The 13,795-nt window shown below is 42.8% G+C and overlaps 1 protein-coding gene and 1 pseudogene across 1 annotated transcript in view; one reads left to right on the top strand and one right to left on the bottom strand.

Annotated features, from left to right (window-relative positions):
- The window catches only part of Stag1 (stromal antigen 1), a 360,836-nt gene that overhangs the window by 332,228 nt on the left and 14,813 nt on the right, over window positions 1-13,795 (bottom strand). The gene's annotated exons all lie outside the window — the stretch shown is intronic.
- Gm8661 (predicted gene 8661) lies at window positions 335-1,557 on the top strand (annotated as a pseudogene).

The raw sequence follows: 13,795 nt of genomic DNA, 5'->3' as shown, positions 1-13,795 counted from the left end.
ACTTTGCTAAGCCAATCTAATCCCCAACTGGATTCTAAATACTCGTCCTTATCACAGATCAGGGTAGCTCCTCCTTGCAGCAGATTGAGACCACTACAACCAATCAAAATGCAAAGAACAACTGATCTTGAGATGCCCTGTCCCCACCAATGGATCTACAACAAAAACCCTGGGCTGATGCCTTGAGAACATCAAGGAAGAGGATGCAGAAAGATTTTAAGACCTAGAGGATCAGGAAATCTTCTGCTATAAGATTGTATCTCTTAGAAATGACAGGGAAGCTCTCTGCTCCTCCCTGTTCCAGAGACAGCCACATCTTCTTGTGCAGTGCTAGCCTTGTCTCATAGACAAGTGGTGAAGGTTAGTGTGAACAGATTTGGCTATATTGGGTGCCTGGTTACCAGGGCTGCCTTCTCTGCACTTGGCAAAGTGGAGAATGTTGCCATCAATGACCTCAACTACATGGTCTACACGTTCTAGTATGACTCCACCCAAGGCAGATTCAATGGCACAGTCAAGGCTAAGAATGGGAAGCTTGTCATCAATGGGAAGCCTATCACCATCTTCCAAGAGCGAGATCCTGCTAACATCAAATGTGGTGATGCTGGTGCCAAGTATGTTGTGGAGTCTACTGGCATCTTCACCACCATGGAGAAGGCAGGAGCCCACTTGAAGGGTGGAGCCAAAAGGGTCATTATCTTTTCCCCTCCTACAGATAGATGCCCCCATGTTTGTGATGGATGTGAATCACAAGAATTATGACAACTCACTCAAGATTGTCAGCAACACATCCTGTACCACCAATTGCTTAGCCTACCTGGCCAAGGTCATCCATGACAACTTTGGCATCATGGAAGGGCTCATGACCACAGTCCATGCCATCACTGCCTCGCAGAAGATTGTGACTGGCCTCTCTGGAAAGCTGTGGTGTGGCAACATGGGGCTGCTCAGAACATCGTCCCTGCATCCACTGATGCTGCCAAGGCTGTCAGCAAGGTCATCCCAGAGCTGAACAAGCTCACTGGTATGGTTTCTGTGTTCCTACCCCCAATGTATCTGTTGTAGATCTGACATGCCACCTGGAGAAACCTGCCAAGTATGATGACATCAAGAAGGTGGTGAAGCAGGCATCAGAGGGCCCATTAAAGGACATCCTGGGCTACACTGAGAACCGGGTTGTCTCCTGCAACTTCAGCAGCAACTCCCACTCTTCCACCTTTGATGCTGGGGCTGGCATTGATCTCAATGACAACTTTGTAAAGCTTGTTTCCTGGTATGACAATGAATACAGATACAGCAACAGGGTCATGGACCTCATGGCCTCCATGGCCTCCAAGGAGTAAGAAGCCCTGGACCTCGCACCAGCAAGGACACTGAGTGCAAGAGAGAGGCCCTCAGTTGCTGAGGAGTCCCCCCTCCCAACTTGACCCCCCAACACTGAGCATCTCCCTCACAATATCCATCCCAGACCCCTATAACAGGAGGGACCTAGGGGGCCCTCCCTACTCTTTTTAATACCATCAATAAATGTTCTCTGCACCCACAAAAAAAAAAAAAGAAAGAAAAAGAAAAAGAAAAAAATGACAGAAGTAACATGATACCTCAACAACATGACTGCCTAAACAAGACCTGAACAATAACCAGTAGAAATGCTAAGACAGAAAGAGGGAAACCTCTAAATGTCCACGTCTAGTCAAAGAACTACAGGCCACTCAAGGCTGCCTAGAAAGGAAGAATTAGGATAAGTCCCTTGTTTGGTTATCCAGATCCAAATGGTCAGCCCTGAAATCACACATAAGCAACACTAATGGGCTCAGCAGGTTTGTTTGTTTGTTTGTTTGTTTATTTAATATTATTATTATTGTTTTTTTGAGACAAAATCTCACCAAGTAGCTTCAGCTAGCCTGGAATTTGCTATGGCCTCAAACTTACAAAGATCCACCTGCTTCTGCCTCATGGGCACTAGGATTAAAGATGTATCCCACATGCCTGGCTATGATCCTCTCTCCTGCTCCCTCTCAACTTCATAGGCTCTTTTTTAAAAAGTTACTGTTACATTTGCAAATAAAATATAAACACATACGCACATGAGCACATACATACACATACACACTCATACACACACACACACACACACACACACACACATGATCATGGGAGGGACTGGAAGGAGAAAAGGGGTGCAGAACATGGTATGATTCCACTTTAATGTTTAAAAATTGCAAAAAATAATAATTAAGCCAGGCATGTGGGATACATCTTTAATCCTAGTGCCCATGAGGCAGAAGCAGGTGGATCTTTGTAAGTTTGAGGCCATAGCAAATTCCAGGCTAGCTGAAGCTACCTGGTGAGATTCTGTCTCAAAAAAACAATAATAATAATATTAAATAAATAAAAATTTAGAAGCAGTCTGAGAGATAGGTGTGGTGGATAGCAGCAAAGACATACCTACTGGACACAGCGGGGCAGCTGCACATGGAAACAAATTCACAACGATTGGAATATCATGAATAAAACTATGAAAGCTCAAGCCAGAACACATTTTAGCATGGTGAAGGGAGTTAGGCACAAAGTTCTGCCTCTAGTCAAGAAGCTACTGAGAGCTGTTATCTCCTGGAAGAAGGAAAGGCTCTTTCTCTAAGAGCATAGGCCTAGAAGCCAGCCACCCTAGTGGAAGACCACACATCCAAGAGCATTTGGCCAGCACAAGTTGGGTGAATAGGTGGTGGTGGGTAGATCTAGAAAGAGTTGGGGGGGGGGTGACTGGTCAAAATACGTGTATGAAACAATCAATGCATATTAAAAATTTTAAAAGAAAACAACAGCAGAAAAGACAGAGATAAAAACAAATATTTTCCACAGAGCAAAGGAGACAACAGAATGAAGAGACTGCATATGGAAAAGGAGGGGATCTCTGCCAGAGACTCATGTGTCAGACATTAATATCCCAGATAGTTCAAAATCTCTAAATACTATTTACAGAGTACATAGAACTTCATCAAGCATTTAGGGTACCACAAATGCCAACCACACCTCGATGTGTATTTCACTGTCTTATTTTTATATACATATATGTTTATATGTCTGCGTGTGTGCATAGTATTCTAAAAAGTAGAACTTTTATTTTGTGACATACGGAGGATGCTCAAAAGATGATACTAAAAACAAACAAAAAATCAGTGATCTAAATACCAGCTGCTTCCTGGAGACGTCCAAGTAATCATCTTTTTAATCTGCTGCTGAATTTTAATGATGTTATTCAGGCTACATTGCTATATATGAAATAGACTTCTTTAGTAATTCCACAAAATGCTTGAACAGTCTAAGCGTGTCACCCTTGAGCTGATCCTACTCCTTGTGGGGCAGTCCGGGAGAGCTAGTTCAGCCCAGATCCAGGGCTTTTGGTTGGCCCACCCCCCTCATCTAGCCCATCTATGAACTGCTGGAGTGTGTGAAAGGGCTGGTCCTACAGACCCAAAGCTCCATGACACAGGGAACAACAGGATCTCTAAGTGGAGTCCCAGTGAGGATCCAGTATTGTTAGTATGGCAGAGGCCAGAGGACTCAAAGCAGACCAGACTCAATGCAACGAGCATTTGCAAGTAAAGCTGTGTGGCCAAAGGGTGACTGTGTGACACTGTGACACACTGCAGCTTCCACGGTGAGATGTGTTTGTTTTGTTTTATTTTTTATTTTTATTTTTTATTTTCTTCTGGGGGGAGGGTACAAGGGTGGTGGGTGGACATGGAAGGATGGGAGATGAGTGGGATTGGGTTGCATGATGTAAAATTCACAAAAAGTCAATAAAAACTTACAAAAAAAAAAAAGAGGTCACCTGTAATCTTAGGTTTATTTACTTTATAAGGAAGGTGTCACAGGATTTTCCCTGTCCAATTACATCAGTACAAGGAGGTCTGTGATTGAACAGGGAAAAGGGAGACAGAGCTAAGAGTTGCAGAAAGAGAGAAAGAGAGAAAGAGAGAGAGAGAGAGAGAGAGAGAGTGTGTGTGTCAGGGCAGGAGGAGAAGGAAGATGGCTTCGGATGTGTATCTGCATGGCTTTTACCAGCCACAAGTAGTTGTCATATGGTAAGGTTAATTGGGATAAGGCTTTTTATCATTATCAATTGGCTCTGAAATTATTGTATTGGCATCTTGTAAATTGTGATATTATTGATACATAATCTGATTGGTTAATTAAGCTTTAAGAGTCTTGATTCTACCGGGGTACTGGGTATTGTGCGTGGTAGTAAGAGGAACTGGGGGGTGGGGGGGTGAGCACCAGAGAGATGGCCGGGCAAGAGCCCTGTGGTCTGGTGGCCCAAGAGTTGGTGGGCTGGCAGGAGAGGAAGTGTAGTCCAGCCCCTCAGAGAGTTGGCAGGTTTATTTTTTAATATTTCCCACAACAGGAAGGACTTAGAGCATTAGCATATTATTAATTCATTCATGGGCATTCACAACCCCCTCAGAAATTTTTGTTAAAATGACATTGAGGAAACCAAAACCAAACAAAATTCCTTACAGTTTTTTATTTTCTTTTCTTCTTTGCTAAACACATCATCAAATCGAAACACTAAGTCTGCCAAACCATGGAAATTATACATTTTTTCATTTGTCAATGAGTGGGGGATTATTTTGTTTCAGTGAGGATTTGAACACTCTGAGATTGGGGCTGGCTAAATGCCTCAGCAGGTCAATGTTCTTGCCATCAATCCCGACAATGTGAGTTCAATTCCCGTGGCCTAGGAGGCAGAAGTTCAGAACAGACTCTCAGAAGTGATTCTCTGTCCTCCACATATGTGCCTCTTTTTCTCTCTTCTACAAATGCTAATGCCAAGAACACTCTATTAAATATTAGGAGTCAAACTTAACCTCAGAGTCTGCCTTCCAGGGAACTAGCACTAAATAACAGGAACTATGCACATATTAAAGAGATACAGGACTTTCATATTGCTGTTGACTTCAAGAGACACCCAAGATGTCATTCTGGGAAATGATTAAACCACATGAAAAGACCTTTGGTAGCTGATAACGTTTCTTAAAATGGATCCTAGGAATTTAAAATAGAAATTAATAGAATTTGATATGTAAGTATATGACTTGTATTATGAAAAGCAAAAGAAAGTGTATCATAAATGATGCACATGGATGTGTTATTCAGAATATTCTGTGTTGACATATTCATCAATGTGAAAAAAACCCATCAGCAAATGTTAGAAATTAGTTTGTAAGGTTATATATGCACTTTGATACCAATGTTGACATTAACTTAGGGATTGTTTATATGCATCCATATATGTATGTATCCATATACTCACACAAAGAAAAAGATGAGCATAAATATATCAAAGTGTTAAAAATACATAAATATAAAATATTTAAAATAATGTTCCCTTAAAAAGAGGGTTGGAGACAGGCTTATCCCTAGGACCCCCTACTCTGTTCAGCAAGATCTCAGTCTAGTCAGAGACCCGAAAACAAGGTGGTGTGCTCCTGAAGAACAAAGAGATTGCCACACACCACCTCTCTCTCTCTCTCTCTCTCACACACACACACACACACACACACACACACACACACACACCGGAGAGCCCATACCTACACAAGAAAAGGATTGTTTAGCAATAGAATAATCTCCAAGGGACAAAGTAATTAAATTCAAATTACATTGGAATTTCTAACCAGTGCACCTCGTTGGAAGGTAGCACAAGAGGAAGAGCAGATAATTTTTCCATTTTGTGTGTGTGTGTGTGTGTGTGTGTGTGTGTGTGTGTGTGTGTACGGGCGCGCGTACGCACTTTTGGGGGCGAAGACTATTCTGCCTAGAATCATTGATAATTACTTCTTTAAATAATTGTCATGTATGTTTAGCAGTTACGGTTTTTTTCTGATGAAATGGCATCCTTCCCTTATTTCCCCTCAAATCAAAGGGCAGACAAAAGAATCGCTTGAAGAAGCATTAGAACACACATCCACTGCCAAGACTAGAGAAAAAGGGCACTGGGGCCAGGTCACACAAAGCCACAGCTGCGGGTATGGCGTCACAGCGCCACTACTGAGGGTCGGGTCTCCAACAGGACACAGGCCTAATCCTGGGTTGGGGATGAGGTAGATGAGCGCCTCTGCTCTGCCCCTTGATGGGACCCTATGTAGGTGAGAGAGTGGGTGTGGTATGGCTGTGTGTAATAACACTCTGGGCAGAGCACAAAGCCAAGTGAGTGAAACCAGATGGGTGATTAGTCCTGCTCTCAGAAGCAGATGAGCACCAGACACCCCTGCCCCCTCCAGGAGCGAAGGGTGCTCAGGTGCCAAAACCAACAGGAAGTGGATCAGCGCAGTACTTGATCGCGATTCTACCCCATTGCTGTTTCTCTCCCCACCACTCTGCCTTTATAGGCATTGATTGCTGCGCTGTATTACACATATCTGTAGAAAAATGAACTAAATCAAGATTTATGCAATACATTTAAAATTAGAAACTAGAAAAGATTTCAAAAAAAAAAACCAATGAATTGGGGAGCTATATGGAAGACAGAGGGAAATGAATCTTTGATATTATTTCACTGTAAACCGGTAGCAGGAAGAAATCGATATGAAATAAACACATGACCCAAGCCTCAGAGGGAGGGCACGGCTCTAAGATCACCGGCTAATATAATCAATCATAAAACAGTTCCAAGTACAATTTTGCAATATTACTTGAACACAGCTCACATTGTCTTTTTAATCAAAATCCATAAAAAATGAATTGTCTGTGATACTGTTCATGAAATGAAAAGGTTTTTCTCAGCTAATTCTTTGAGTGGGCTCTTTTTATTTTTACGGTGTGTGTGTGTGTGTGTGTGTGTGTGTGTGTGTGTGTGTGTGTGTGTGTGTGGTGTGTGCATACAGGTAACTGCAGAACCTGGAAGACTGTTTTGGATCCTATGTTAGGATGCTTTGGAGAAATAGATTTTATAGAATCTCTATATAGGAAGGTAATTTATTAGGAATGACTTTCAGGCAGTGGTCCAGCGAGTCCAAAAATGCTTGTCTACCTAGGGAAGGGCCGAGAATCCAGGGGTTGTTTAATCCATGAGGCTCCATATTTCAATTGCTCTTGAGTATCAACACAAGGACTCCAAAGAAGTAGGCTCTAATGTCCGTGAAGGAGCGGACTTGCCATCGAGAACACAAGGGAACGAGCAAAGAGGCAAGCTTCCTTCTTCCCTGTCCTTTGCATAGGCTGCCAGCAGAAGATGTGGCCGTGATTAAAGGTGGGTCTTCCCACCTCCATCCAGATCCAGACTTAAAAGAGGTCTTCCCACGTCCAATGATTTAATTAAGAAAATAATCCCACCCCCGCTTGGGTTTTACTCAGTTCCAGATGCAGTCAAGTTGACAACCAACAAGAGCCATCAGAGATGCCCGAGAGCTAGAGTTAGAGGTGGCTGTGAGCGCCTGATCAGGGTCCAAGGACCCAAACGCCAGTCCTTCCGATGAGCAGCCGGCACTCTTAACCACTGAGTCTTTTCTCCCGCCCTTCAGTGGGCTTTTGAGAACCATGTGGTTTCCTGCCTTTTTCATCGGCCCTAGAGACCCTCCCTCTCCCCTCTCTATTGAGAGATAATAAAAGTGTGGATTGGGGGTGGGGTGGAATAGGGTGGCCAAATGTGTGCTCACGAATCCAAACACCTTTGCCTTTGGGGAATGTGTATTGTCTAGTCTGGCGCTTTTGCAAGTATGAACCTGGAATGACCTCAGGAGTCCAAACACAAGGCATGCACTTTCAATCCTAATTATAGAGAAAGCAGTGGTTGGTTGGTAGCTTATAGTCGACACTTACTGATTTCCCTGTTTAAATGTTTTGCTTTTTAAATTAAATTATTGGTTAAAAAATATTTACCTTTAAAATTAATATTGTTATATTTTGTCGTATGCCTGCCCCTCCCAAATATGCAAATCTACCTGAGTGGGGGGGCGTGGTGGGGATCGGGGAAGGGAGTTCTGGAGTTCAAAAAGCTCCCAAAAGAGGATAAGGTGACTGTCATCCTGGGAGTCAAGACTGGATATAGTCTTGCAGTATTCCTTTTTGGTTACTTTAAGGCAGTATCCTGATAACGCCCATCCAGTAAGGATGACCCATTGCTTCCCATACCTCCTTCCAAAAGGGTTTCAAGGAAGCCTTGGTCCCTCAGCCTCCACATTCCTTTCCTTGGCCAATGGTGAAGACATACATGAGCTACTCCCTGGACCTTGGATGCTTTTCCTTGGCTGAGCCTTGTCTATTGGGTTAGCTGTAGCTTTCCACAAGTATAGTAGGCATCTTACCACAGTGAGGCAGTCTTTGCAGCTCGGGATCCAGTTTGGTCCAGAGCCTCAAACCCTCCGATCACTACCGCCTTCAGCTTGGAGATTTTTTTTAGGCTAGACCACAGTCCTTAAAGACTGTTTGTTTGTTTGATTGATTTTTGTTTTTTTTGAGACAGGGTTTCTCTGTGTAGCTCTGGCTGTCCTGGAACTCACTCTGTAGACCAGGCTGGCCTTGAACTCAGAAATCCACCTGCCTCTGCCTCCCAAGTGCTGGGATTAAAGGTGTGCACCACCACGCCCGGCCTTACTAGAATTAAATTAACTTCAGCTCACAATCCAGGGAAGAAATCACGCAAGGCCATGGATACCTGGACTTGGGTCATCTTCAAGTCTACCCACCCTAGTGAAGTAGGAGGGGGAGTCTCACAATGGGGAGACAGCAGAGCTGAAAACAGAGGCTTAAAGAGAGTTTCTAGTTCTCCCTTGTCTGGACAGACACAAGCCCAACTCCTAGCACAAGGAAACTCACACCAGACTGGCAAAACAGAAAGCTCCATGAAAACTGTGCAAAATAAACTTATTTTGCATAACTACTCTTTGCTTGTGGAAGTACTGGCTACTAGCTGTGTGCATATTGTGTTTCCTCAGGGAGGCAAAGCTTCCACACCAGCTAAACACAGAAGCATCTGTGCTTGCACACTGACTACCGCTTCGTTTCCTTCAAGGGCCTGGGTTTCTGTGGGCATCTCCTTAAATGTGGGTGTTGACTGGGACTGAGGACGATGCAGTCTCCCCACTTGTCTTTCACACTGTAAGTAACACGGAAAAAGGGCCTAGAGCTAACTTATGAGTGCTCACTTTTTCAACTGCCGCTTTAAAATCCGAGCTGTTTCCTGGCACAGCGCCACCGCACGCTACCGTCATTATTCTCGGCTTACCCTCTCTGCCACAGTGATCAGTCCTCCCTCAGAGCTAATCCTTCAAATGCACAAAGAGGGGGATTCATGAACAAGAGCTACTGATTAACTTGAAGGTAGAAGAAGAGGACTGTAGAGTGAGAGAAAACCTTATTCCTCACATTAATCTTTTCCGTGCTATTTTTAAACAACTATCACTGGTAATTTAACAGTAAAATAAATAGAAGGGAGATCAGATCTTAAACCCAGCCAGCCCTTCCTGTCAGTTTATGTTATTGTATTTTAGTCATGGTTCCCATCTTTGGTCACCTAGACTGGACCCCTTCATTATTCTGATTCTCCCAGGGACATCCAAGTGTTTGGAGTGCTGGGCAAAGGTATTACTTGCTACTGAAGAATAGTGATAACCTAGTCAGAAGGCCCTGGGCAAGGATAGAGAGAAGAAATCCATGAAGTACCGATTGATATTTTCCAAAATCCATTCATAACTAAAATAGAAATAAAGGGTAACTCCTTTCATTTTACAAAGAATATCTCAAATATCCTGCAGCTGCTATCATATTCAACAGTGAGAAGTGTAAAGCCTTCCTCGGAGATCAGGAACGAGGTAAGAATGTCCTCTTACAACACGGCTTTCCAGCAACATACTTACTTAATGTAGTAAGACCAAATAAATGCACCGATGAATCAAAGAAATAAGAGAAGAAAAGGTATACAGATGGAAAAGGACAAAATCAAAGTCTACTCCTAGATGATGCAATCATTTATGAAGAAAACATAAAGATGACAAAATACAAATTTCTTGCAATTGAAAATGCTGCAAAAAAAGGCAGCAGGGCTGCAGAATATATGGCAGATACATAAAAGTCATCCATTCCTATTTATACCATTATAAACAAATAGAGTCTGAGATAAAAAGCAATACCATTTACATTAAGGCCAAAAAGAAATATTTAGACATCTACCTAACAATATTCATACAGTTCACATGGTGAGAAAGATCCAGAATAATCAATATAGCTTTGAAGAAATAGAATGAAGTTGACTCTATAGCAACCAGGACCGTGAGGCACTGGTGAGAGAGCACACATATAGAGAATGGAGCAGGTTAGAGAGCTTAGGAATGGACCCACAGAGATGTGCTCAACTGAGCTTCAGCACAGACAGGAGCAATGCAATGGACTGAGACATTTTTCCAAAAATGATGCGCAAGAAACGAGACACATGTATGTGTGTGTCGGGGGTGTGTGTGTCTAAACTCAGACTATACAGCATTCAACAACAAAATCAAGTGGACCATAAACTTAAAGCTACAACATAAAACTATACAAAAAAAAATCCCAAATGGTATAATAGAAGAAAAGACATAAGAATCAATGCCAAAGCTATGATCTATGAGAGAAAGAATTGCTATGCTAGCCCTGGGCTGCCAAGATGGCTCAGCAGACAGAGGTACTTGCTGTGTAAGCCTGATGACCGGAGTTCAAACCTAGGAACCCATGTAAAGGTGGAACAAAGAACTGACTCAACAAAGTTGTCCTCTCATCTCTACATGCATGCTGTGGCACATGTGCCCACACAGGCACATCATACACACACACACACACACACACACATACACACACACACACACACATACACACATACACACACACCTACACACACACATACACACACACACACACACACACACACATACACACACACACACACACACACACACATACACACACACACACACATACACACACACACACACATACACACACACACACACACACACACACACACACACACACATACACACACACACACATACACACATACACACACACACACACACATACACACACACACACACACACACACACACACACACACACACACACCTAGTATCTAGCACTTTGGAAGGGGAGGTTGGAGCGTCATTGCATGTTCCAGGTCAGCTTGCCTTATATAGTGAAATCCAGGCAGCCTCGGCTAGGTAGCAAAACCCTGTGCTAACCCTCACACCCTCTTCATAATATAAAAAAGAAAGAAAAAGAGCCAAACATCTCACTGAAGATGATGATAAATGGACCGCAAAGAAGTAATGAAAAGATGCCCAGCAACACGGGACATTACGGACCTGATAAGAAAGCATACAGTATGACTATATACCTCTTAGGATTCCTAAAATCTCACATTCTAACACCAGGAAGGGTCGGTGAGTGTAGAAAATAGGAGTCTTCCTTTTTCTCAGGAAGGAAAGCAGTGGAAGACAGTTTAGAGCGCCTCCTTTTCCTCCTCTGTGAGATGACTTCAGTATGTAGCCCAAGATAGCTTGGACCTCCTTATATAGCCCAGGCTGTCCTGGAACACATGGTAAGCTCCCTGCCTCACCCTCCTAAGTGCTGGAATTACCAGTGTGAGCTACAATACCCAGCTGGCATTTCTTATAAAACTAAACATGGCAACGGCCCCTTTTGAAACTTACTCAAATAAGGTGTCCATGCAAACACGTGAACATACGTGTTGATATCAGATTTGTTCATAATTGCCAAAACGTGGAAACAGCCATCATGTCCTCAAGTAAGAATGTAGTTAAACTTTTTCCCTAGCAATGTGATAATTTTCTTGGCACTAAAAAGAAATGAGCAATGAAGCCATAAAAGTCATAGAGGTATTGTGGTGGTTTGAATGAGTGTGCCCCTTATTGGCTCATGTACTTGAATGCTTGGTCCCCAGCATTCAAGGTGTTTAAGAAGGTTAGAACTGTTTAAGAAGGATTAGGAGGTGTGGCCTTGTTGGAGGAGGTATGTCACTGGGGGATGGGCTTTGAAGTTTCAAGCCCCCCCCCCTCTCTCTCTGCCTCCAACTTGCCCTCAGCTACTGCTCCAGCACCATGCCTTCCTACTGTCTTGCTCCCTGCCGGGATGGTCATGGGCTCACCCTCTGAAACTGTAAAAAGCCTCCAGAGAAGTGGCCTGGGCCGTGGCACCTCTACACAGTAATAGAAAAGTAACTGAGATAAGCCAGCCTGAAAAGCTACTTGCCGTATGACTCTTCCTATGGGGTCTAGCAACTGCACTTTGAGACTGAACCCCAATCAGCAGAAAACTCAGTCCATGTGAACGCATGCACATGATATAGACCAGCTTTGTTCACATCAGTTTTCTCACAGTGGGCCAATTGGGTAACTCATTATTAGATCTTTTGTTGTTGGTTATAGCCAGTCCTTGAAAGACTGTAACCTTGAGAGAGGCTAATTTCAATGAGGGAGGTGATCTCTAATGAGCCTGAAAACTGAAGACTATCTGCCAACAGCACTTGAAGCAGCTGAGACAATAATCCTGGGTCTAAGGCGGACTTGAGTGAGACTATGCCTGTGACATTCACAAAGGAGAAACTTGCAAAGCTGGCACAGATGTCTAAAGGCATGGAATAGCCTTTGGCATTGTGCTTAAGAAGAACAGCTGGGCACAGCAATATATGTATGTCATGCCAGTACTCAGGAGGATTGAGGCTTTGACTCTAGCCTGACCTGGTTACATAATGAGACCGTGAAGAAGGAAAAAGAAAAAGAGAAAAAGAGAAAAAGAGAAAGAGAAAGAGAAAGAGAAAGAGAAAGAGAAAGAGAAAGAGAAAGAGAAAGAGAAAGAGAAAGAAAAAGAAAAAGAAAAAGAAAAAGAAAAAGAAAAAGAAAAAGAAAAAGAAAAAGAAAAAGAAAAAGAAAAAGAAAAAAGAAGGAAAACATGGTTGAAAATACTAACTTCAAAAATTTCAAGTTCTAAGGCCTGGAAAGTTTGTTTCACAGTTAGGAGCAATGTCTGTTCTTCCAAGGAACCCAGCTTCAACTAAAGACACCTACCTTGTAGCTCACAACCATCTGTAACTATAGTTCCAGGGGACCAGGAACCCTTTTCTGGCCTCATTGGAAACCAGGCACACATGTGATACACAGACAGACAGATAAGACAAACACTCATACATATACAAATAAAAATGAACTTTTCTTTCAAGTTTTATTCTAACTTCAAGTACATCACTAACTAGTCTCACAAAAACGTTGCTAATATTTGGAGACTTATATCTGAGACATTTTCAAATACTGAGAAAGACGAAGAAAAATAGAGGTGCAGTTCAAATGTAGCCAGAAGAACAACAGCTTAATAATTTATAGTCTCTTCGATTTTGGATTTATTTACATATTTTATTTAGCATTTGTGTACCGTGTATATTTGTGAATGAGGGCATGCATGCCACTCTATATGCCTGGAGGTTCGAGGGAAACCTCAGATGTTCATTCTTGCTTTCTACATTGCTTAAGACAGGGTCTCCTAAAAAAATTATAATTAGGTTTGTTTGTGTGTGTGTGTGTGTCTGTCTGTCTGTGGGGGGGGGGACCTTGGCACACATGGGGAGGTCAGAGAGCAGTTTGCAGGAGTTAGTTCTGTCCTTCCACCATGTGAGTTTTAGGAAGTCAAACTTATGCCATCAGTGCCATCTCCTTTGTCTCTTAGGGTTTCTTTGTCATTTTCTGAGTACATGCTGGGCTAGCTGGCCCATAAACTTGTGGGAATTCTCCTGCTATCTCTCAGAATGGCT

This window comes from Mus musculus, chromosome 9, assembly GCF_000001635.26.
Source record: "Mus musculus strain C57BL/6J chromosome 9, GRCm38.p6 C57BL/6J".
Lineage (NCBI taxonomy): Eukaryota > Metazoa > Chordata > Mammalia > Rodentia > Muridae > Mus > Mus musculus.
The sequence above is the reverse complement of the archived record's forward strand: the minus strand, read 5'-3'. Positions and strand labels throughout refer to the sequence as shown.